The sequence below is a fragment of the Musca domestica genome, unplaced genomic scaffold, assembly GCF_030504385.1.
Source record: "Musca domestica strain aabys unplaced genomic scaffold, Musca_domestica.polishedcontigs.V.1.1 309, whole genome shotgun sequence".
Lineage (NCBI taxonomy): Eukaryota > Metazoa > Arthropoda > Insecta > Diptera > Muscidae > Musca > Musca domestica.
Genome location: NW_026712308.1, coordinates 228,358 through 255,559, shown reverse-complemented (window position 1 = coordinate 255,559; position 27,202 = coordinate 228,358). Strand labels below are relative to the sequence as shown.

The 27,202-nt window shown below is 34.5% G+C and overlaps 1 protein-coding gene across 1 annotated transcript in view; it reads left to right on the top strand.

Moving 5' to 3' along the window:
* Positions 1-27,202, top strand: part of LOC101891409 (uncharacterized) — a 101,545-nt gene that overhangs the window by 28,180 nt on the left and 46,163 nt on the right. The gene's annotated exons all lie outside the window — the stretch shown is intronic.

The window sequence follows — 27,202 nt, the reverse complement described above, 5'->3', positions numbered from 1 at the left end:
GGAAAAACAGGTCCATTTCAACCTCTAAATATATTGCGGTCATCTTTGATAACAATAAGCCTAGCCCTTCTGAGCCTAACCCATGGTAGAATTAAGAAGATAAAGTCGTGCAATTATATGTTTACAATTTTTTCAAAATTATTCATTTGACAACATCTCATTGTAAAAATGTTTGTTTATAAATTCATTGTACATACACAAATCAGAGATGGGAACCTGTTTTTTTTACAGTGAAATTTGACAAGGTAAATTACAGAAAATACAAAGATGGGAATGCTTATTTGAAATGACTTTACCTTCTTAATTTTACCATGGCCTAACCCTACCCTTATGAAAATTTTCGTGAGGATCGGACGATAATTGCAATATATATATTATAACCCCAACCTGTGTTGTAAGGTGAAAAATTATTACAAAATATTCAATTCAATATTATAAGTCAAATTGAAAAAATCGCCTGCGATTAAAAATATGAAAAAATAAAAAAAATGTCACAAAATACAACAAATCTATATTAACATCATTATTGGCATCTTTTCATGCGATTTTTTTTCGATTTTACACTTTTATGCCAAGATTTTATGGCATTCTGTATTGAAAAAATTGTCAAAATCGGTCCAGCCATTCTTCAAATATGAGCATTCTAGCTAACATCCCCTTTCTATGTATATATGCATTGTACATATTTTGCTATATATATCCGATATATTTACTATCGGCAACTACGTAACGGTCAGAATTGACCTGTTCGTCGATTTGTGATTTCGCCGGGATTAAAAAAATTGCGGTTTCATGGAAATTTCGTCTTTTATTTAACACAAATGTTATGGTCTATTTCACCCACCCGATGACCCAGCCCTAAGCCCCATACTAGGTTAGGTTGAAAAGAGGGATGAAGCAATTCGCCGCATGCCCTGTTGGGCATACATTTAAGCCAGTATAGGCCTGTTGTGCGCTCTAGACTAAGGGTTTTTTTTTTTTTTTTTTTTTTTTGAAGAAGGCGGGCAGTTTACGGTCTGTTATATTTGAAATTCAGTTGCCTTTATGAAATTTCTTAACTGTCTTATATCATTTACCATGGTCTAATTAAAGTCTGGTATGGAGTCGTTCCCTAAGAATTGGAATCTGAAATTTGCAAACGCTGGGCATTGGTAGAAAAAATCTTCAATGTTTCGTCATCTTCCCCCCATGCCCTGCATATGCTGTTTTCTGCGCATCCTATTCTGTTTTCTGCCCTGCATATGCTGTTTTCTGCACATCGTACAGATGAGCTTGTAGGCCCGGGTGCCCCGTAAGGATGCCTGTTACCTCACTAATCTCTTTTTTACCTAGTAATAAAATTTTTTTCGTTTTTATCTCATCGGGATCACCCCATAAGATTTTTTTTGGTTTTCCCTACACCCTCATTGTTCCATTGGGATATGTGGGCGTTTGTTGCTCATGTCTTTAACACTAGACGTGTCGCATTAAGCGGCACTGGATTGTCTACGTTTATTGTTTTTAATTCCCTGCCTGTTTTGGCGAGAGAGTTTGCTATCTCATTACCCCTAACTCCCGTATGACCTGGTACCCATGTGATGCGTACTGCGCCGTGTTGAGAATAGTTGTTGATTGATACTAATTTTCGCGTCGATTGGTCTATAATTGCGACTTGTCGAGCAACTGCAAAATCACGATTTTTTTTCAGTTTTTGGTGCATTTGAACCCCTAACTACTATGCGATCATCCCCAAAAGCCCTACCACCACCTCCATTCTACGTTTCGGGAAGATCGGTCATAATTCCGACCTGTAGAGTGATTACAAATCAACATGGACAGACGTGTTTTAAAATTACGTCAAAATTTCCCATAATTCGTTGATTTTTGTCGAAAGTGTTTAAGGGAAAAATATTCTATAATCTAGATCAAATTAAACGAAATTTTTAAACTTTCAACAATTTTTATGTTTTATTAATTCCACTTGTATTTATATAGGACCATTTGTTTGTAGAAATTTTCGATTTTTTTCAAAATTTTATTTTCAGTCATTGCCAGTGAGTTTAATAGTTTTCCATTTCCACCCTTCCCCAAGACAAATCTCAAAATTTCTCACCGTGTACGACGACATTTTAAAACCAATTTATGTGTAACTGATATGGGAAAGCTTAAATAAGAGCAATGTGTTGGCACACATTTTAACCGTTGTGTAAAATATTTTTAAGTTATGGAATGGCATTCCTCATAAGAAAAGACGAAATTTGCTAAACATACAATGTATATGCTGTTCGTTGTGTAACTCTGTAAGTTTATGTGTGTGTGTTTTGTCTTGGTACATAATTCTAAATACCCAGTAAACAATTTTTGCCGAATTCTGTCCGAATTCGTTAAGGAAAGATTTTCTGAAAAAAAATCGGAAAAAAATATTAGATTTTCTGGACGAATTCGGTCCGGATTCAGTAAAAAATTCTTGGAAAAATAGGAGAAAAAATTAGATTTTCGGAAAAATCGGTCAGAATTCGGAAGGAAATTCGGCGGAATATTCATATTTTTTATAAAAAAAATTGGCAAGAATTCCAAAGAAAATGAAAAAAAAAAATCGCTCAGAATTCGGGAGAAAATTCCGATTTTCTGAAAGAAACGGTCAGAATTTGGAAGAAAAGTCTGAAAAAACAACAACTACTATGGGAGAGAATGTAGCAAAACACCACCATTCGTTTTCATGTGGGAGAGAACAAGCCAGAGCAATAGACAATCTACTCTCCCTTTGGATATTTTTCGAGTTTTTTTCTCTTAAAAACGCAGGAAAATGTGCAGAAATTCTTAAAAAAACGTTTAGAAAATCGGACCAATTTCTAGCAGAAAATTCTGAAACAAAGCCAGAAATTTCGGAAAAAATCTTAAATCAGAGCAGTCGGAAAAAATTGTTTACTGGGTATGTACAATAATACACACGCACATACGGCGTAAGATTCATATATGCACAAATTTGTGTAAGTGTGTATACAGCATGCTTTACACATACGAAAAATGCTATTACATAATGACAGACTATAAATTTTACAGTTTTAAAATTGTTATTAATTGCTAATTAACGATACGAGACTATGATTAATAGTTGTGTAACATGTTACAAAGTCATGAATAAGAGCAACTATTTACACATGCACACACACATCCACTGCTTTGATTTATACAATGGTAGACGTTTATATAAATTGCATGTGGTGTTGTAGAATGAATACTGAAAGGTAAAATTTGATTCCGGATCTAAAAAGAGGTAGGCATATAGAAAGTTGTACATCCAGTATATTTATAGAAACTTGTCCGTGTCTAAACTTTTTAGTACCCACTTACTGAAAGGCGGGCGAAATTAGGATTATGATTTAAACGTGTGCTAATATTGGCTAAGTACTGTGTCATCGTATTAAACGAATGATAAAGGAATATGTAAATAAATGTCTTGGTTGGTGTGTGGTAGCAGAGTTATAATTCTGTTGAGGTGTGTAGGTTTCCGTTAGAGTGCAGAGGTGAAATACTCGTGTGTCTGGCGCAATGGAAAAAGTCTAGAAGAACGGAGCAGTACTTAAACTTTAGTACTAGGACACTAAAGCATTGCTAATTGGCTTTCGAAACGTACAATGCAGTTGAAATTTGAAATTGTGAAGAAATTGATGCATATATGTAAGGTGAACGGATAAAATGTCGTTATAAGTACTTTAATACCTTTCGTTGATTATGGCAATTATTTTCTAAACCACCTGCTAATCTAAATCGTATACTCCGATAGCTTATGAAACATACGATCCATTGGCAATATGAGAGTATACGAAGTTCCGCCCAATTCCGATGTGCCCATGGAATTATACTGATCCAAGGATATCTCCAGAAATGACCATATACCTCAAATGTACTGGCAAAATTGTCCTGGAAGGCACAGTTTGGTGTAAACTTGTACTGCCACATAGTATTATTGTGCGAGTTAACGGGTGTATGTAGCCTTACAAAATTTGGAACATTAAATAAGTATGATTATATAATGCATTTTGTTAGCCTTTTTATATGAAAAGTAATTAAAAATCAATTCATTTAGGAAAAACTCAACTTTTATGTAGATCTGTTAACGTTATATATATCTATGTTATTTTCTATGTAAAATTTGTGGTATGTAAATTTGTGGTCGAAATTTATCGGACCTCGATAATTTTAAGAGGATAGAAATTTCCCTTAACATTTATGGAAACATTTATTAAAAGTAAACTTTCTATCCCTAATTCTATTCTATTCTGGACCTAATGCAAAATTTCGTGAGGATCGGGTGATAATTGCGACCAGTGTGTCCAGGACCAATATTTCGGGGTATTACATTCCTACTATATGTGTTCGAGTGTGTTTACCAGTAGGCAGGTGCAGTTCGTAAATGGGCCATGTCGCTCCACGTTTTCCTATATCCACCATATAACGGTGCGATATTCCGTATTTTCATGATTTTTTTTAACTAAATTCAGAATTTATCGGAGCGGACCTCAATAATTAAAATGATAGAAATTTTCCAATTTTTTATGGAAACATTTATTAAAAGTAAACTTTCTACCCCTAAGTATTTTGCGAACATTGGACTGACGCTTCAAACGCGGTATGACATTAAGCGATGTGACATCTCTGTCAAAACTTATGGCGTTGTCAGATGGGTCCGTCGAATATGGACAACCTTGTACTATAATTGTACGAAAAATGCTGAATGGTACTATATTTGGTATTGGGTGATAAGATAGAGATAAAATTCTAAAAAGTGATATTTAGATTACTGATAGTATATGGATTTGAGATTTGGAGGTGGTTTGTAAATGCGTCGAACATTCGTACGAAAAGTAAAAATACTAAATGTGGTATTGGGTAAAGGAATAGGGCTGGAATTCTCAATAAAATTGTCAAACTGAACAAATTATGTATTTTGAATACAAAAAAGGTCTAACACGAACTGCTGGAGCGAATATAAAATTTTAAAGTGGACATTCTTTGAAGTTTGATATAACTATTACAACTAATCAAGTTTGATGTATACCGATTTGATCTATATAGTGCATTCGTTTCGCTTAATATGAGATTTTCGCGTTTTTGTTTGTAACTTTTTTGAACTTTTGTGGGGAAGATATCGGAAAGAGTGTACGTATAGATTTCATCTTCACGCTAGCTCTAATGTAGGCAAAGATGTTAGGATCTTCATGGTCCGATTTTCATCAAACTTCGCACTAGCACTTTTTCATATTGTAAAAGAATCACTAAATATTAAACTTTTGCAGGGGTAGCAGGGAAATTAGTTTTCGTTCTTATCTAAATCCTTTCCCAAAATTTTGAACTTTTGGGGAGGTCCCAGAATGGATGAACAGATGTTGTACATATCCGAATTCAATCTTACTTGTGCAAAAATATTATGATGTACAGATAGATATTTTACTTTATCAAATAACTCATACCACACTGCTGAGGGTATAATAATGTTAATTGACAGATTTTCTTCAGATATAAGATCTGGGTTATACGGTCACCCTATCATGACAGTCGGCAGATCAATTTATATTGTCTAATTTGTTTTTATGCTACAATTTCTATACATTAAAAATTACTACAAATCAGGTTAATACTCCAACGTTTCAATACTAAATTCACATTTATTTGTATGTACCTCTAACTTTAATAAGAAACAATTTTATTCGTTTTACCGCACGTAAAGCTAATTTGTCAACACACACATAAACACTTACAAACGTAGGTCTATCGAAAAAACATACAAAAATTATGCCCATACATTTATCATGCCACCCTTACTGACACATTCACTCGGTCTTTCTTTACACAAGGATCCTCAAGTATATTCAGGACATGGTAGTAGACACACACTTCGACCTCGACACACACGTACCCAAGCATATGCCCATTCGCCGTGATAAGTTGCGTTACGTTCTGTTTATGTGCGTGGTTCATGTACTGGTGTTTTCTTTAAGTATCGGTCGTTAGTTTCTCTAAAGTGTGTGTTTAGGGAAGGAAATAGCGCTTACATGGCTGTCAAACTTTGCACGCGTTTCTTGAAGAGGAGTCAGGGTGGGAGGTTACTACAGAGGCCAGAGCGAAAGCACACCAAGTGCGACTATATTCTTTTGAGGATGCTCTACACTACCGTGTTGCTGTGCTGTGTTGTGGCATTCGTTATCGTTTGTATTTCTTTGTTTATTTGGGCAAGCCTATGAAAGTTATGTGAACTGTTTCATTTTCACCATGGCAATCAAACACTTCCGCCCATAGTGGTTAACCTTTGGTAGGCAGTGGCAATGCTGCAAAGCATAGCAACAATGGCATCCATCTAACATTGGCTGTGGCCAAAAACCTGTTGGCATGAGAGTTTGATTGAAAGTCGAGGTTAATATCTTTGTTACTTGAAGATTGCGAACGCAAATTAAGTAGCCTCCAACCAAACTCTTGGCTGGCTGGCTGGCTGGGCGAGTAAACAAATGAAAGACGATAAGACTGCGTACAGAATACCAAATGAACGAAACTTGTGCCTGAAACCACTTGAACTGTTAAAAGAAACTAAATACACAAGAACGGAGCATGCGAAGCTTTGCGGTTTGTAACACTTTAAAAAGTTTCAAAATGGAAACAAAGTTTCGAATTAATTAGAAATTTGCCAAAATAAAAGAACACAACTCTTATATAGACACGCTTTCTCGTAATATTGAAGAATTAAACTTTTCATAATATCTTGAAAATTTCACTAATCTATTCATTGGATTAGTTACAGGTTAACCGTCCTGCATAGGATACTTCAAAGTCATTCTATATTAGAAACAATTTATGCTACTTAAATCAATTAGCCTATGATGGCAACCATGGTTTTCGAAGTTGGAAAACACAGTGTCAATTAAGAGAATTAAATAAAAAAATAATCAAAAAACAAGTTAAAAACAAGTAAGCAAAGGCTACAGTCGAGCGGGGCCGACCGTTGAATACCCTACAACACTATAATAAACGATACAGTTTACAGTTGAGATAATCCAAAGAATTCCACAAGATATTGTGAGAAATAATAAAAGAAAACCATCAGGTTTCGTTCTCTAATTTTCGAATAATAGAAACTTAAGCTAACTTGCTCATTTCCAATTTATTGGTAGATGTTGCACGTAAATGGTCTTCCTAGATCTGGAACCAATATTTCCCAAAGAGGTATAACCTCTCAGAAGTGGAAAAGATTAACATTTATTATTGTTTTTTGACTGAAACGCATCTATATGATATACAGACATTTGACTATATTCTTCAGGTTAACCGTCCTGCATAGGATACTTCAAAGTCATTCTATATTAGAAACAATTTATGCTACTTAAATCAATTAGCCTATGATGGCAACCATGGTTTTCGAAGTTGGAAAACACAGTGTCAATTAAGAGAATTAAATAAAAAAATAATCAAAAAACAAGTTAAAAACAAGTAAGCAAAGGCTACAGTCGAGCGGGGCCGACCGTTGAATACCCTACAACACTATAATAAACGATACAGTTTACAGTTGAGATAATCCAAAGAATTCCACAAGATATTGTGAGAAATAATAAAAGAAAACCATCAGGTTTCGTTCTCTAATTTTCGAATAATAGAAACTTAAGCTAACTTGCTCATTTCCAATTTATTGGTAGATGTTGCACGTAAATGGTCTTCCTAGATCTGGAACCAATATTTCCCAAAGAGGTATAACCTCTCAGAAGTGGAAAAGATTAACATTTATTATTGGTTTTTGACTGAAACGCATCTATATGATATACAGACATTTGACTATATTCTTCAGGTTAACCGTCCTGCATAGGATACTTCAAAGTCATTCTATATTAGAAACAATTTATGCTACTTAAATCAATTAGCCTATGATGGCAACCATGGTTTTCGAAGTTGGAAAACACAGTGTCAATTAAGAGAATTAAATAAAAAAATAATCAAAAAACAAGTTAAAAACAAGTAAGCAAAGGCTACAGTCGAGCGGGGCCGACCGTTGAATACCCTACAACACTATAATAAACGATACAGTTTACAGTTGAGATAATCCAAAGAATTCCACAAGATATTGTGAGAAATAATAAAAGAAAACCATCAGGTTTCGTTCTCTAATTTTCGAATAATAGAAACTTAAGCTAACTTGCTCATTTCCAATTTATTGGTAGATGTTGCACGTAAATGGTCTTCCTAGATCTGGAACCAATATTTCCCAAAGAGGTATAACCTCTCAGAAGTGGAAAAGATTAACATTTATTATTGGTTTTTGACTGAAACGCATCTATATGATATACAGACATTTGACTATATTCTTCAGGTTAACCGTCCTGCATAGGATACTTCAAAGTCATTCTATATTAGAAACAATTTATGCTACTTAAATCAATTAGCCTATGATGGCAACCATGGTTTTCGAAGTTGGAAAACACAGTGTCAATTAAGAGAATTAAATAAAAAAATAATCAAAAAACAAGTTAAAAACAAGTAAGCAAAGGCTACAGTCGAGCGGGGCCGACCGTTGAATACCCTACAACACTATAATAAACGATACAGTTTACAGTTGAGATAATCCAAAGAATTCCACAAGATATTGTGAGAAATAATAAAAGAAAACCATCAGGTTTCGTTCTCTAATTTTCGAATAATAGAAACTTAAGCTAACTTGCTCATTTCCAATTTATTGGTAGATGTTGCACGTAAATGGTCTTCCTAGATCTGGAACCAATATTTCCCAAAGAGGTATAACCTCTCAGAAGTGGAAAAGATTAACATTTATTGTTGGTTTTTGACTGAAACGCATCTATATGATATACAGACATTTGACTATATTCTTCAATTAAATCAGAGTTAACGAAATAGTCAGAAGTGTGTCTTTCCTGTATTTGTGAATTCTCCAAGAAGTCACTGTAATGGACATTTTCGTATTTTGTCTACAAAAGTTGGCAAACTATTTCACACATTGAATATTTTTGGATGGCCATGCAAAACTGCTTGGCTTTTGCAATGTCCGTAACCCCCATTCAAATGTGCGTGAGGATCGGGCGATAATTACAACCTGCTGACAATTTTGCGGTTTTTTGGTCCATTTCAACCCCTAAATATATGGCGATCATCTCCAAGTAGCCTTTATTCTGACCCTCATCTTATCCCCATGCAAAATTTCGTAAGGATTGGGCCGTAAATGCGACCTGTATATGATATCCTGATATCCTAACTACTTAGTTCTGTTAGCTGTAGAAATATTACCAAATGTTTAATTCAAAATGAAAATATGCCAAAAATATGACAAAATTTGAAAAAATATGAGACAATGTTACAAAATCAATATTTTCATCTTTAGAGAGATATTTTTATGCGATTTTTTAGACGTTTTTTTCTTTCCTGCCAAGGGGCCATTCTGAATTAAAGAGAACTGTCGAAATCAGTTCAGCCGTTCTCGACATATAAGAGATCTTTCAAGCATATCTTCTTTGATAGAAATACATATCGCACATATTTTGCTATATATCCGATTTGTTGGATGTTAACATCAATGTAAAGATCAGAAGTAACCTTGTCATGGCTTTGTGATTTCGCCGGGATTTAAAATATTCGCGGTTTAATGAAAAATGTCGAATTTTTTCAATACAAAAGATATGGTCTATTTTACCCGCTAAATATTTCCCGATGACCACCCCAATTGGTAGGCTTCTTCCCCGCTTCGATCGGTCTATAATTGCGACCTGTATAGCTACTGCAAAATCCGACACTTTTTCAATATTTGGTCCATTTCGACCCCTAATCATCTCTAAAAGAAATAGGGTTCTATTCTCACCCTAGCCCCACCTCCATTCTAAATTTCGTAAAGATCGGGCCATAATTGCGACCTGTAGAGTGATTACTAATTAACATGGACAGACGGACATACGGAAGTACGGACATACATAGCTAGATCGACTCAGCTCGGCGAGATAGGAAGATCCATATATACTTTCCTATGTGGGAAACCAATATTTCGTGGTGTTACATAATTTTTTGCCCAATCAAACTTATAATACCCCCAACACATAGTGTTGTAGGGTATAACTATCAGTCGGTTTTGTCGACAGATACATACCCTCAGTTTACGTCTGATAATAAAATATATTTGGACTTGATTATTCAAAATGTCTAAACTTTATTGGGATGGTACCGAAGGAGTGGGCCAATATTTTCTATTTCGCATATGGTTTAAGTCTGAAATAATTATTGCGACGTGGAAGGTTTGGACTATATTAACTACTTCCTCTCTGTTATTTGAGATAGTTGCACTTTTTTGGAAAATATTGAACTTTGGTGGAGAATGTAGGGGAAAGAGTGGGGGTAGTAAAACAGATAATACTAATAGCCTTCTTACAGAACTTTTGTTTAAGGCAGACAAGAAATTGCTACCCAGACAATCATGTTTTTATTTTAGTTTATTTTTTTCTTCTGAGAGTAAAAGCTCATTTCACCTATTGCAATACTGTCAAAAATTTGTTTATGTTTCCAAAAATTAAAATTGTTTATTTTTTTAAAAAATGATTGCGTCCGATAATTTTTGGAGGTGCCATGTCGGTGCCCAAATATAATCCCCATTGCAATTATGGCGATTATGTCCGGTTTGTTTTTGGTCATAACCCCTATAATAACATGGGGATTATGTATGTTTCCAATACTGACACAATCCCCATTGGGAGTATCACCGTTTGCTGTGTGGACTACTCACAAAAAAAATTATTTTAAAAATCTTTTATTCGCGGTATCCGGTGAGGGACATACTCAAAGGAGAAAATTTCAAGCCCCGGCCAAATAAAACGGTCATAAACTCCAGAAAGTAGCGGACATAACCTCATAATAATGGGTATGTCCAAAGAGGCTCTTTTCTGTTCTATAACGTAAATTATCTTTTATGAAAATTTTGACCTTTTTGGGGGTAGTATCACAAGGAGTGGACCGATACTTCCTTCGGCTACTTCCTTCGAAAGTTATCATGAACACCAGCTAGACCGACAGAAGGACACCCCAACATCGACTCCAAATGTCCTAAAACAGATTTGGTCCAGAGAGACCTATGGTCTGAACCCGTTACCATCTGTAGTCATATGGCTTAGGGTATCTTTGGAAATATGGGAAATCGTCCTGTAAAATTTGTTACAGTATCATAACCACAATACGAATTGACTAGCGAGCAAGAACAACTTTCACGTTCATTATGCTATTGGGAGAGTTGCTACTTCGAGGGGGCATTGCCTACTTAGCAGGTTTATATAAGAATTTGCTGAACTTTTAGCTGGAAACCAATTTTGGAACTGGCTCTATTTAATTTGAGTGGCCACTAATTGTCACAGGAGCTTCACTTTCTTTACCAACTTCGACTCACTATTTCGACAGTAAAATAGTATGGTAGATATAATCGTGCCAATTCGTTATCCACCCGATCTCCGAACTGTATACCTGTGGTTCGATATAACAAGTCTCCGGTTAACTATCCACAAAAACACGAGCTGAGCACACTTGTACCTAACTCCGCTCAACAATTTACGAAGCCAACAAATCGTCTGAAACCCGAACATCAACACTGTAATCAACGATTACCTTCAATCGTAAATACCCAAAATTCATTAATCAGATTTCCCGATCATCGATTTCCAAATCGTCGTAAGCCTTGAATTTCCGCATATTTTTAAAGTCTGATAATCTATTCCAAAAAAAGGGTGGGGAGTTCAAAAATTGGGATATAGCATTTAAAATGGCCATATTTAGGGATACAATTATATGTGGCATATTCCAAAATCTGGACCTCTATGGAGCAAATAACAATCGCTTGGGATGAAAATTGTAAGCAGGATAAAAGTTCTTTAAATCGGCCAGAACCGCTAGAACACATCAACATCCCTTCGGGTTACAGGTTTTAGGGTCGAGTTCGAGTAGATGAACTGGAACTCGTATCGACGCTCGGTGTATGCTTCGGTCTACGACTACCTCTACGTTACTACTATAGAGTTCGTTAGTGGAAGCTCCTGGTAGAACTGAAAGTCTGAAGCTCCAGAAGAGACAGAGAGCCCGAAGCTCCAGGCCACTCAAGATAGTGAGAGCCAGTCAAATAAAAAATCTCAGCTAACAGTTGATTTTAGTCGTAGGGCAGATTTTAAAATCATCACAGGCAAGCCTCCTGCAGTAGCGAGTCTGATTCTTCAGCCATAATCAAAACTATATATGTAGCCTCCATAGTTAGGTCAATGAGAATTATTCATATTCATTTCATTTTATATTTTTTTATTATAAAATATATTTTTTGGTAATAAAAGCCATAATTGAACCCAAAAACAATATATTGATATATTTTTAAATTTAATATTTCTAAAACGTGCTCTCAGGAAAGTTTCATTTTGGCATTGATTCGAATGCTTTTGTTTTTTCGATAAACCATCATCCATGTATGTTTGTATAAATTTTGGGATCATCTATATTTCATTTAAATTGGGAAAGTGTACTTCATTTTGAATACAATACAAATGTTTTATTTACACTGTGCTTGCTTTAATCTAAACCATATTGTGTCAAGTGTCATTGTCAAAGGACCTCTGCTAGTACATCGCATATAGAATGTCAGAGACTACAGACTCTGACACAGACATCAGTCTCGAATCTGTCTCCAACAGAAAACGTTTCCATGCACACACACACGTAACTATACATATGTATAAATGGCAAAAACAAAAACAACGCTATATAAATGGTCACATATGTTAAACTTTACAACCAACAACAAGAATATATGTATGGTAATATGTCAGAGTGTTGGATTTTTTTATATTTTTCTAAATTGGGTTCTGGTGTGAGCTCTGTTATATTCATTTGATGTGTTTGGTATCAGCGTTGACTTATGGTACTAAAGATCTTTGTTAGCTTATCCGCAATCTCAGATTTGACAAATTTGCATGTGGTTTATATTATGGCCTAAACAAATGACTACAGTTTTGAATGTTTTGTGTTTTTTTTCGCCTTCTTGCATCCCACGAATTTTTGTATAAAGGAAAGGTCATAGGAAGCTTAGATAAAAGGAAAAAAAAAACGATGATGAAGTCGACTTTTTGATACTTTATTTTGCTATGAAAATCTATATAAATATTAAGGTACTATATATATGGAACTTCTACTGAAAATCTAAAAAAAAATCAATAACTGCCAATTCGATTCCAATTTTTGTTTGTATTTAAAATCACCTACAGCAAAATCTAAGGAATAGAATGCAGTTACAAATATTTTGTGTTTAGAATTTAATTACTTATTCCCATTTCCCTGTCATTCCACCGTTATTCTTAACGTGTTGCAAGTAACTGTGTCAAAACAATCACCCTATGTAGGGTATAAATAAAAGAACGATCAAAATTCATCCACATAAATAAAATAATAAAGTAGATTTCCTTCGAGTCAATGCTGTGGGGAGTATAACATTCCATTTGAGGAAACAGCAACAACTTAGCATGCCTTAGTTATACCCTACAACACTATGTGTTGGGGGTATTATAAGTTTGATTGGGCCAAAAATTATGTAACACCACGAAATATTGGTTTCCCATATAGGAAAGTATATATGGATCATCCTAGCTCGCCGAGCTGAGTCGATCTAGCTATGTATGTCCGTCCGTCCGTCTGTCCGTCTGTCCGTCTGTCCGTCTGTCCGTCTGTCCATGTTAATTTGTAATCACTCTACAGGTCGCAATTATGGCCCGATCTTCACGAAATTTGGAATGGAGGTCGGGGTTGGGCCAGAATAGAACCCTATTTCTTTTTGAGATGATCGCCAAATGTTTAGGGGTTGAAATGGACCAAATACTGAAAAAATGTCGGATTTTGCAGTAGCTATACAGGTCGCAATTATAGACCAATCGACGCGGAATTTCGCATGTAGCTAGAGTTTAGGACGGGGAAGAAGCCTACCAATTTGGGTGGTCATCGGATAATATTTAGCGGGTAAAATAGACCATATATTTTGTGTTGAAAAAATTCAAAATTTTTCATTAAACCGCGAATATTTTAAATCCCGGCGAAATCCCAAAGCCATGACAAGGTTACTTCTGACCTTTACATTGATGTTAACATCCAACAAATCGGATATATAGCAAAATATGTGCGATATATATGTCTATCAAAGAAGATATGCTTGGAAAATCTCTCATATGTCGAGAACGGCTGAACTGATTTCGACAGTTCTCATTAATTCAGAATGGCCTCTTGGCTGGAAAGAAAAAACGTCTAAAAAAATCGCATAAAAATATCTCTCTAAAGATGAAAATATTGATTTTCTAAAATTTTCTCATATTTTTTCAATTTTGTCATATTTTTGGCATATTTTCATTTTGAATTAAACATTTGGTAATATTTCTACAGCTAACAAAACTAAGTAGTTATGACATCAGAATATCATATACAGATCGCATTTATGGCCCGATCCTTACGAAATTTTGCATGGGGATAAAATGAGGGTCAGAATAGAAGCCTATTCTTTTTGGAGATGATCGCCATATATACGAAAATGTCGATTCCAGTGACTTTTTGGAGAATTCACAAATACAGGAAAGACGCACTTCTGACTATTTCGTTAACGCTGATTTCGTTGAAGAATATAGTCAAATGTCTGTATCTCATATAGATGCGTTTCAGTCAAAAACCAATAATAAATGTTAATCTTTTGCCACTTCTAGGAGATTATAGGTCTTTGAGAAATATTGGTTCCAGATCTAGGAAGACCATTTAAGTGCAACATTAGTTGCTATTATTCGAAAATTAGAGAACGAAACCTGATGGTTTTCTTTTATAATTTGTCACAATATCTTGTGGAATTCTTTCGAGTATCTCGCCTATATAAACTGTATCGTTTATTATAGTGTTGTAGGGTATTCAACGGTCGGCCCCGCTCGACTGTAGCCTTTGCTTACTTGTTTTTAATATATAATGTAAATTCGCCTACGTTTTTTTTTTCGTCTTTCAGTTGGAAAATAAAAATTTATGGTCCCCCAAAAAAGACGAACATGGCAGGCCAAAGGAAAAACTATAGACATATTGTGTCTGTCCAGTTGATGGGTTCACCCAAAGGCAATTTGCAAAAAGGCATTGTTATAAGTTTAAAATAACAAAGGACATGTATTTTGTTGGTGGTGGTGGTAGTCTTGCATACACACACTACGCTACCCATAAGAACTCCCTCCATACACAAATTCTCATATGTTAGATAGTTTTTTTTTTTTGTTATTGTTATGTGACGTCTAATACGAAACGAAACACATTTTCTTTAAGTCACAACAAACTAGTGACACATGTGAAAGATATATTAGCACGTGTGTCACCCAAAAGACAAAGACTAATGGATACGAATTTGAGTGAATTGGGTCGAGTTGATGTGACCACAAAAATCTCAATATCCCTTGGTTAATTTGGACAAAGGACAATGATTCAAAACATCTGCAGAAAAAAAGTAACATAAAAAACTTATATACGAATATAAATTCTAAATTTATTATTTTATTTTATTGTAAAGAACTAAAATCATTGGATCATTTTTTGCTGTCAAGTAGTAAACAGTTTTATATGTCTGCAACAAATCAATTTAATATATTGTTTTGTATTGAAAATTAAAATCACTGAATAATGCATATATTTTGGGCGACAATGTATTGTAAAAGGATGTGTTTTCATTCTAGTGCAAAATAAAAACCAGTAAAGAAAGTCCTAAAGTCGGGCGGGGCCGATTTTATGATACCCTACACCACTTTGCTAATTTAGTTGAGCTCCACTTAATAATTAAAAGTTTTTATGGGAGAATTCAAAATCATACACGCTATTATAATTATAATTTAAAATTCAAAGAACTAAATATGCCAAAGCATTTGTATCTTTTAAATTCGGACTTGTATTGCCCATTTGGTGCAAAATTAATTTGAAATCAGATAAAGATATATATGGGAACTATATCCAAATCTGAACCGATCTCGATAAAATTTAGCAAAGGTATTTCTGAGCTGCATTTGATATATTTCCCTGAATATCGTTGTTACGGAGTGCAAATTACGGCTGTAGGTAACAAATACAACAAATCGAATGAACAATATATATGGGAGCTATAGCTATATCTGAACCGATCTTCACCAAATTTGGCATACTACCTTCTAGACTAAATTCGGTCGTATGTGCCAAATTTCATCCAATTTGGGCAAATATTAGACGTTTGGTGCACAATAAAAGGTAAATCGGACGAAGTTATATATGGGAGCTATATTCAAATCAGAACCGATCTCGGTAAAATTTATTGTTGTTACAGAGTGCATATTACGGCTGCGGAAGACAAAAATAACAAATCGGATGAACAATATATATGGGAGCTATAGCTATATCTGAACCGATTTCGATCAAATTTGGCGTACTTATTTTCAGGCCTAATTTGGTTGTATGTGCAAAATTCCATACTATTCGGGCTGATATTACAAGTTTGGTGCACAATAAAAGGCAAATCGGACGAAGATATATATGGGAGCTATATCTAAATTTTTACCGATTATCTCCTTCAATAGGGTTCGTCCTTGGGCAAAACAAATGTTGTTTGCAAAGTTTCATCTCAATCGGATAATAAATGCGACCTGCATTTTGTTCACAAGAATACATGGACAGACGGACGGACGGACGGACAGACGGACTGGCATGCATAAATCAACTCAGAAAGTGATTCTATGCAGATCATCAAAAGGAACTATGGGTCTATCTCGTTTCCTTTTGCCTGTTACAAACAAATGCACAAAGACATAATACCCTGACCACCTTGTGGTGTAGGGTATAAAAATAAAGTTTAACACAAGACAATGGTATTTGGTATATATGTTGGCGACATGAACAACTAAACATGTTCTTATATACAATGTCCCTAAGTACTAAAGCTGGCAGAAATTTTAAAAAAATATTTTCTGACTTTTACATTATCTGTACAAAAAAAGTGCGCTATGAGAACCATGCCAATATTTTATCAACGGAAATAGAACCATTATAAAAATAAATACCGTGTTTTTCTTCCAACATATTGTAGTGTTGTAGGATATCACAAAGTCAGGCCCGCATTAATATAGCCTTTGTTTATTTGTTTCAAATATAATCTATATCTGGGATACCAGCATCAATGTAACGATCAGAAGTAACTTTTTATTCTATTTTTTAATTTTTCTTGATTTAAAAATATTTGCGGATTAATAGAAATGTTTATGTTTTTTGTACATAAAATTAAGGTTAATTTCACCCGCTTAATATTATTTGATGATCATCCAAACTGAGAACATACAAATTTGATTTTATTTCCAATTTGACGCACGGTCTTCCAGACTGAAGTCGGTCATGCGATCTAAAATTTATTCAATTTGGCTTATATTAATTATTTTCTCCACAATAATTTGAAATTAGATAAAGCTATAACTGGGAGCTTTATGCAAATCTGCACTGTTTCCAATACAATTTGGCAAAAATATTTCTGAGCTGTATTTTATACATTTTCTCGAATATCGTTGTAATGTAGTGCATGTTACGGATATAGGGGACAAAAATAACAAGTCGGGTCAACAATACATCCGAACCGATTTTCACAATGTTTTACATATTTTGCCTCTGTCGCATGTGCCAAATTCCATACTATTTGGTCTAATATTATACATTTGATGGAAAAAAAGGAAGGTACAATATCTAAAATTTGACCGATTATTATCACTTTCAATAGGAATCGAAATACAGGGTTGCCCTTATTCGACGGACCTTTGGGCCCATTCCAATCGACAAGGCTTGTCCGCAGGCAACATTCTTTGCGTCAGTTGCATTTTGTACGGAAACAAATGCAAATCAATGCGAATAATCCGTTGTAAAGTGGACCGAGCCATGTCCAACTGCTGAGAACGGCGTTTTTGGGATGTTCTTGGGGACCTCTCAACACTGGCTCGTACGGCAGCGATATTCTCGGCCGATCGCCTTGGTCGATTTTTATATGGCCTCTTCGGATTATAAAGAGCCTTACCAGTCGAAAATTTTTCGTATAAACGCTTAATGGTGTTCTTAGAAGGCGCACTTCTCACATTTTTTAATGTTTTAAAAGCACGTTGAGTTTTCACAATTGACTTCTTGTAAATTTCAACTATTTCAGAGCGCTCGCGGGGCGTGTATTGGTTCATGGTAAAAATCTGCTTGGACTGACGCTTCAAACGTGGACACCGATTTAGATTAAGACATGGGTTCCACATATTAGTTTCATCTGATTTCAATTTTTAACCATCCTAAAATCATAACACGTAATCAATAATTCAAATTTCACATATAAAATTTTTTTTGCTAACACAAGATCTGTTATGAAGTTGATATATATCTGCGAACCCCTTCTGGTACCTCACCCACAAAGGGTCACAATTTTCAATAATTTTATCTGTCATAACTTTCGAAACAATTTAGCAATTCTTTACTACTTGCTATACTCAAATATTTCTCTCAATAAGAAGCCTGATATGAATATGACATTTATCGTAGTTTATGATTTCGCATAAAATTGGACATAAATATCCTTAATTATTATTAATATTTTTTATTTGTATCAGATGAAGTATAAAAATGGAATATTTCGGTAGACTCTATATGGTACTTCAAGCACATTTTAACATTTTCTAAAAATTATTACATATCTCATAAAAAGTGAAGGAGTGAGTCAATATAATCCATACCAGGAACGTTGGAATATATATATCATATTTTTGGGTCTGATACAAAATGGACAATATTGGCCCATTCCTTCGGAACCGGCTCCATAGAGGGTCAAACGTTTGAATAATTGTAACACTAGTCAAATATATTTCGATTATTTAATCGAACATAGGCTGAGGGTATATATCTGTCGACAATACCGACTGATACTTTTTAACTTGTTTTTATACCCTACAACACTATGTGTTGGGGGTATTATAAGTTTGATTGGGCCAAAAATTATGTAACACCACGAAATATTGGTTTCCCATATAGGAAAGTATATATGGATCATCCTAGCTCGCCGAGCTGAGTCGATCTAGCTATGTATGTCCGTCCGTCCGTCTGTCCGTCTGTCCGTCTGTCCATGTTAATTTGTAATCACTCTACAGGTCGCAATTATGGCCCGATCTTCACGAAATTTGGAATGGAGGTCGGGGTTGGGCCAGAATAGAACCCTATTTCTTTTTGAGATGATCGCCAAATGTTTAGGGGTTGAAATGGACCAAATACTGAAAAAATGTCGGATTTTGCAGTAGCTATACAGGTCGCAATTATAGACCAATCGACGCGGAATTTCGCATGTAGCTAGAGTTTAGGACGGGGAAGAAGCCTACCAATTTGGGTGGTCATCGGATAATATTTAGCGGGTAAAATAGACCATATATTTTGTGTTGAAAAAATTCAAAATTTTTCATTAAACCGCGAATATTTTAAATCCCGGCGAAATCCCAAAGCCATGACAAGGTTACTTCTGACCTTTACATTGATGTTAACATCCAACAAATCGGATATATAGCAAAATATGTGCGATATATATGTCTATCAAAGAAGATATGCTTGGAAAATCTCTCATATGTCGAGAACGGCTGAACTGATTTCGACAGTTCTCATTAATTCAGAATGGCCTCTTGGCTGGAAAGAAAAAACGTCTAAAAAAATCGCATAAAAATATCTCTCTAAAGATGAAAATATTGATTTTCTAAAATTTTCTCATATTTTTTCAATTTTGTCATATTTTTGGCATATTTTCATTTTGAATTAAACATTTGGTAATATTTCTACAGCTAACAAAACTAAGTAGTTATGACATCAGAATATCATATACAGATCGCATTTATGGCCCGATCCTTACGAAATTTTGCATGGGGATAAAATGAGGGTCAGAATAGAAGCCTATTCTTTTTGGAGATGATCGCCATATATACGAAAATGTCGATTCCAGTGACTTTTTGGAGAATTCACAAATACAGGAAAGACGCACTTCTGACTATTTCGTTAACGCTGATTTCGTTGAAGAATATAGTCAAATGTCTGTATCTCATATAGATGCGTTTCAGTCAAAAACCAATAATAAATGTTAATCTTTTGCCACTTCTAGGAGATTATAGGTCTTTGAGAAATATTGGTTCCAGATCTAGGAAGACCATTTAAGTGCAACATTAGTTGCTATTATTCGAAAATTAGAGAACGAAACCTGATGGTTTTCTTTTATAATTTGTCACAATATCTTGTGGAATTCTTTCGAGTATCTCGCCTATATAAACTGTATCGTTATTATAGTGTTGTAGGGTATTCAACGGTCGGCCCCGCTCGACTGTAGCCTTTGCTTACTTGTTTTTTTATTATTTTATTTTTATTTTATTTTTTTATTTTTTATTTTTTTTTTGGAATATGCTGCTTCCTATAAAACATTTCTATGTATTTCGATTCAGTTTTACATATATATTTGACGATTTGGCGATACAAACATATTTGTATGACCACAAAAAAAGAAGGAAATTATTGGTTCCCCTTCATTGATGAAGGTTGCCTTGGGTTGAAGAAAATACTCTAGAGGTTTAAAAAAGGTCGTTTTTTCTCACTCTCCCTCAAAAATAAACATGTCCGAAATAATGTGCGAAAAAATCTGTGAATGTGTTTTTGATTGTGTATTTTCTCGTGATTAAACTGCGTCACAGAGGTTATAGAGGCGTGTGCTTGAAAAAAAAAGGAAACTAAAGAAACAAGGGAAACAGAAAAGACAAAACAAATTGTTATGCATTATGAGTGTGTCATACATTTGACTCTTGACAAATGACATTTTATTTACGCTCATACTTAACCAACTGACCTCACTCACTTATGAATACTGAATAATACGTTGGTATGTTTGAGTGTGTATTTTTGTGTTTGCCTTATTTGTTCTTGTATTCTGGTATTCGCTATTCTCCTAGCATCGCAGTCATGTCATGCGTTATATTACTTATCCAGACACACATCAGGCTATTCGCATGCATAGTCATTGTAACGTAAACTAAGCTGCGTATGTGTCATTTCATATTTTCCCAATGGGAATTTTCCAGTTTTCTTAGTTTTATCTCATCTCATTGAATGAAATGATAGTCACGAATGCCGTGTAGTTTGAAGTAATCCAAATGGGAATACGTTTAATAGTTTTCTTTGCATTTAGGCATTTATCAAATTGCAATATCGTGTTTGTAATTTGTAATTGGAAACTCATATAACTTCTTTGGGTTATTTTGGTAACCCACACAATGCAAAAGGAGGGTTTGCTGTGTAACTATCGATTTTTTGTTGCATAATTTTTGTTATAATCTTGGTCTGTTTGGTGCGTAGGTTTGTTCTCGATTCCCGGTTTTATTTTATACAAACTATTGTTATACAACTTACATTGGGCTCGCAGATGGACACAATCAAGCAGCTCCATCTGGTACACCTCCTACAATCAGACAACATTTTGAATGTGAAGATGAATTACTTAGATCTGATTAAAAATTATGTTAATATGATGGACTGGAATTGTTGGGAATAATAAAAGGACTATTCTTGCTAACGGAAGCTTTTTGCCAAAACAAAATATAATTGCTTTTTTTTATATGATTTCTTTTAATTTGTTTCATGTCAAAAGAAATCTGCTTTTTGAGAATACGAGGTCGTTCTTGCAAAATAAAAAATATATTCCGAAAATTAGAGGAGATAAAGCAAAACTAACCAAATATACAGAAAGAACATACTGAAAACTCTTAAAAATAAGACATACCACTTCCATTTTAATTAAAAATGGCTATAGATCTCGATAAAATTTGGCAGTGGTATTTTGAGATATGTGGTATCAAATATCATTGTTGGAGAGTGCATATTACGAATTTAGTAGGAAGTGCCAAAGTACAAACCTATATATATATATATATATATATATATATATATATATAGGAAGTGCCAAAGTACAAACCTATATATATATTCCTACTAAATTCGTAATATGCACTCTCCAACAATGATATTTGGTACCACATATCTCAAAATACCACTGCCATAGCTACCGATGAAACCGATTTTCACCAAATTTCATGTACTTCCTTCTAGGCTGAATTCGGTCGGAAATGCCACTCCATTTGGCTAATATTACCAAATTGGTGCGCAATAAACCTGAAATCGGATAAAGATATGTATGAAACCTACATCTTAATCCGAACCAAGAATTCTAAAACCAAGAATTTCTAGATTGTCTGATACTAAATATAATTGGATGCACAATAAACCTGACATCGGATAAAGATATACATGAAACTTATATCCAAATCGGAGCTGATCTTGATAAAATTCGAAACAGGTTTTACTGGACTGTATCTGATATATAGTAACAAATATCATTGTTCTAGAGTTTATATTACGAATGTGAGGGACTTATACACCAAACCAGAGTAAACATATATATATAAAATATATATATGGGTCTTCCTAGCTCGCCGAGTTGAGTCGATCTAGCTATGTATGTCCGTCTGTCCATGTTAATTTGTAATCAAGCTACAGGTCGCAATTATGAACCGATCCTTACGAAATTGAAGATGGAGGTGGGGTTAGGGTTAGAATAGAACCCTATTGTTTTTGGAGATGATCGCACGATATTAAGGGGTTGAAATGGACCAAAAACAGAAACTTTTCCTGATTTTCCAGTTGCTCTATAGGTCACAATTATGAACCAATCGACGCGAAAATTTACATGGAGTTAGAGTTTGGGACTGGGCAGACACCTACCAATTTGAGCGGCCATCGGACAATAATTAGCGGGGAAAATAGACCCTAACTTTTATGTTAGAAAATAGGAAAATTTCCACTAAACCGCGAATATTTTTAATCCCAGCCAAATCACAAATACATTAAAAGATCACTTCTGACCATTACAGTGATGCTAAAAGCCAAGAAATCGGATATATAACAAAATAGGTACAATACATATGTAAAATAATTGATCTTATTTATTCTGCTTATGAACCAGGAACCGCTGGGCCGATTTTCACAATTCACATCAATATAATATACCAATAAAAAAGTTTTATCTTTTGTTTCATTTTTTTCCATTTTTGTCACATTTTTATCGGATGCGATTTTTCAATTTGACTTACAATTTTGAATTTTAAATTTTCTAAATTTTTACACCCCCTAACACTACGTTTTGAGGGTATTATATGTATGTCGCAATTATCGTCCGATCCTCACGAAATTTTGCATGGGGGTGAGTCGGAATTGAAGCCTATTGTTCTTAGGATGTACATTTAGAGGTATAAATGGCTAAAAACATTAATTTTTTCTACTTTTCTAGTCTTTCTATAGGCCACAATTGAAAACTAATCGACACGGAATTTCGCATCGGAAGAGAGTTAAGGGCAGGGAAGAAGTCTAGCATTTTTAATGACCATTGGATTATATTTAGCTGTAAAATTGACCACAATTTTCGGGTGCAATTATTTTCAATACTTAACAACACTACAGAGTGTTTTGGCCAGGGCTCTCTGGCACTATTTCAAAAACGATATCTTCCAAATGGATTTGGATATAAGGGGACTTCGAACATATTGTAGTGTTGTAGGTCGGCCCGCTTACTTACTTGTTTAACATAATTTTATTTTTCAAATTGTTCCAATTGTAAAATATTCTGTACTTCAAACATATGTTGGTCATCGATTTTTAAGTGAATTTCCCATGGTATATATTATTAAACTATTAATATATTAACTGGAAACTCCTGCAAATTTAGCGACTTTACTATAGCAGATAACGTTGTCTTTAATAAACCCCAATAAATATTTTTCCATTGCTCTATTTATGCAAAAGATTGTCACTAATGTATCACTCGCTTGACATATAACACATAATAGTAGTTTCACAATTTTCCCGCATTCCAATAATGAGGGTCCAACGGAGCGACTATGTAGCAGCTATTCATTACGGCTTATGAATTTTAATTATATTTTATATTACTCTTCACATGCCAAAAAAAATGTTTTTTTAACAACTTTTTTATTTACTACGTAGTATAATATGGAAACACATGTACACATAACACACACACACACACTCTCTAATGTACGCTTTTATATGTGGTATTTAATTAACATTATTATTAACGCAATAAAAATGTGATTCGCATAAAAAGCAAACAAAAACGAATAAATATGAGCGGACGGGTTAGCAAAAAATTAGGATTAATAAATAGACATGTTGAACAATTCTTCATATAATCACCTCAAAATAGTTGTTATAATCTTCATAAAGCACAATGTAAGTTATAAGTTAACATTGGATAATTATAGTAATATTTAAAGTAATACTTGAAATGGTATGGAAATTAATAACATATTGAAACAAGTAAGCAAAGGCTACAGTCGAGCGGGGCCGACCGTTGAATACCCTACAACACAATAATAAATGATACAGTTTATATAGGCGAGATACTCGAAAGAATTCCACAAGACATTGTGACAAATAATAAAAGAAAACCATCAGGTTTCGTTCTCTAATTTTCGAATAATAGCAACTTAAACTAATTTGCTCATTTCCAATTTATTGGTAAATGGTCTTCCTAGATCTGGAACCAATATTTTCCAAAGACCTATAATATCTTAGAAGTGGCAAAAGATTAACATTTATTAATGGTTTTTGACTGAAACGCATCTATATGAGATACAGACATTTGACTATATTCTTCAACGAAATCAGCGTTAACGAAATAGTCAGAAGTGCGTCTTTCCTGTATTTGTGAATTCTCCAAAAAGTCGCTGGAATGTACATTTTCGTATTTTGCCTACAAAAGTTGCAAACTCCTTAACACATTGAATATTTTTGGATGGCCATCCAAAACTGCTTGGCTTTTGCAATGTCCGGTAACCCCCATTCAAATGTGCGTGAGGATCGGGCGATAATTACGACCTGCTGACAATTTTGCAGTTTTTTGGTCCATTTCAACCCCTAAATATATGGCGAGCATCTCCAAAAAGAGTAGGCTTCGATTCTGACCCTCATCTTATCCCCATGCAAAATTTCGTAAGGATCGGGCCATGAATGCGAAAATGTTACAAAATCAATATTTTAATCTTTAGAGAGATATTTTTATGCGATTTTTTAGACGTTTTTTCTTTCCTGCCAAGAGGCCATTCTGAATTAATGAGATCTGTCGAAATCAGTTCAGCCGTTCTCGACATATATGACATCTTTCAAGCATATCTTCTTTGATAGACATATATATCGCACATATTTTGCTATATATCCGATTTGTTGTATGTTAACATCAATGTAAAGATCAGAAGTAACCTTGTCATGGCTTTGTGATTTCGCCGGGATTTAAAATATTCGCGGTTTAATGAAAAATTTTTAATTTTTTCAACAAAAAAGATATGGTCTATTTTACCCGCTAAATATTATCCGATGACCATCAAAATTGGTAGGCTTCTTCTCCGCGCTAAACTCTAGCTTCGTGCGAGTGGTCTATAATTGCGACCTGTATAGCTACTGCAAAATCCGACATTTTTTCAGTATTTGGTCCATTTCAACCCCTAAATATTATGTGATCATCTTCAAAAGAAATAGGGTTCTATTCTGACCTTAACCCCACCTCCATTCTAAATTTCGTGAAGATCGGGCCATAATTGCGACCTGTAGAGTGATTACAAATTAACATGGACAGACGGACAGACAGACAGACAGACAGACGGACGGACATACGTAGCTAGATCGACTCAGCTCGGCTAGCTAGGAAGATCCATATATACTTCCCTATGTGGGAAACCAATATTTCGAGGTGTTACATAAATTCTGGCCCAATCAAACTTATAATACACATAGTGTTGTAGGGTATAAAAAATCACAATTAAATGTTTAGCTGGACAATATTTAATTAAAAATATTTGTTTACTTTACTTTAAATCACGCTTGTATCACGAATAACTTTTTTATGGAAAATTCTCACCAAAATGCTTTTGTACGCTTGTAAAAAATATAATGAGCTGTCACTGGAATAATAATAAGAGTTGTCGCAGGAGTGATTAGAAATGATAGCAGTGTGAAGTTGGTTGTAGTTTTTTCATCTCACCCTGTATATGGGAGATATATCTAAGTTTTGACCGATTATCTCAAATTTCAAGAGGGTTCGTCTTTGGGTAAAATAAATGATTTGTGCAAAATTTCATCTGGATCGGACAATAAATGCGACCTGTAGTTTTTTTTTACAAAAATACATGGACAGATGGACTGTCGGACAGACCGACGGATAGACATGTATAAATCGACTCAGAATGTTATTCTATGCAGATCATCAAAAGGAAGTATGGGTCCATCTCGTTTTCTTTTGTCTGTGACTAACAAATGCACAAAGACATAATACCCTTGTGTGGTGTAGGGTATAGATATTGGTATGGGCAAAATTAAGCAATTTTATGCAATTATAAATTCCATATTCATCTCAGGTTTGTAGTTGAGATAAATATTTAGATATAGATAGTTGTAAAAAATCGATGTTATGTTTCACAAGTAATGACAATTTAAGAGCATTGAAAATTGTGGCCCTTTGTGGGTGAGGTACCAGAAGGGGTTCCCAGATATATAGAATCTTTACAAAAGATTTTGTGTTAGGAAAAATGTTTGTACGTGTGAAATTTGAAGAGTGTTGGATGCTTATTTCGCCTTCTTTGAGCGTTTTGTTTTTCAAAACCTTGAACCCTATATGGGAGAGGTACCAGAAGAAATGGTCCAATCTCTACCATCTTATCAATATTGAGATGTACCAATCGGAATAAATGGAATGGAATCTGATGTTAATTTTGTGTTTTATGAGCTTCATGGATACTCAAAATTTTGAACCTTTGTACCCAGAAGGAGTGCACCGATATATCCCATCTTCACAGAGATAAGATAAAGATAACTTCATGCGGATTTCCGATTTTTTAATCATATTGCTTATTCGAAACTTTGACCCTTTGTGGTGGAGGTACCAGAAGGAATTGTCCGATCTCTACCATCTTCATATCATAGATGTGTTGATAGAAATATTGAGATATGCCAAGAATCTTATTTGAACCGGAATTTAATTTCGTGTTTTATGAGCTCAAAATGTTGACCCTTTGTGGGGAAGGTACTTGATTAAGTGATA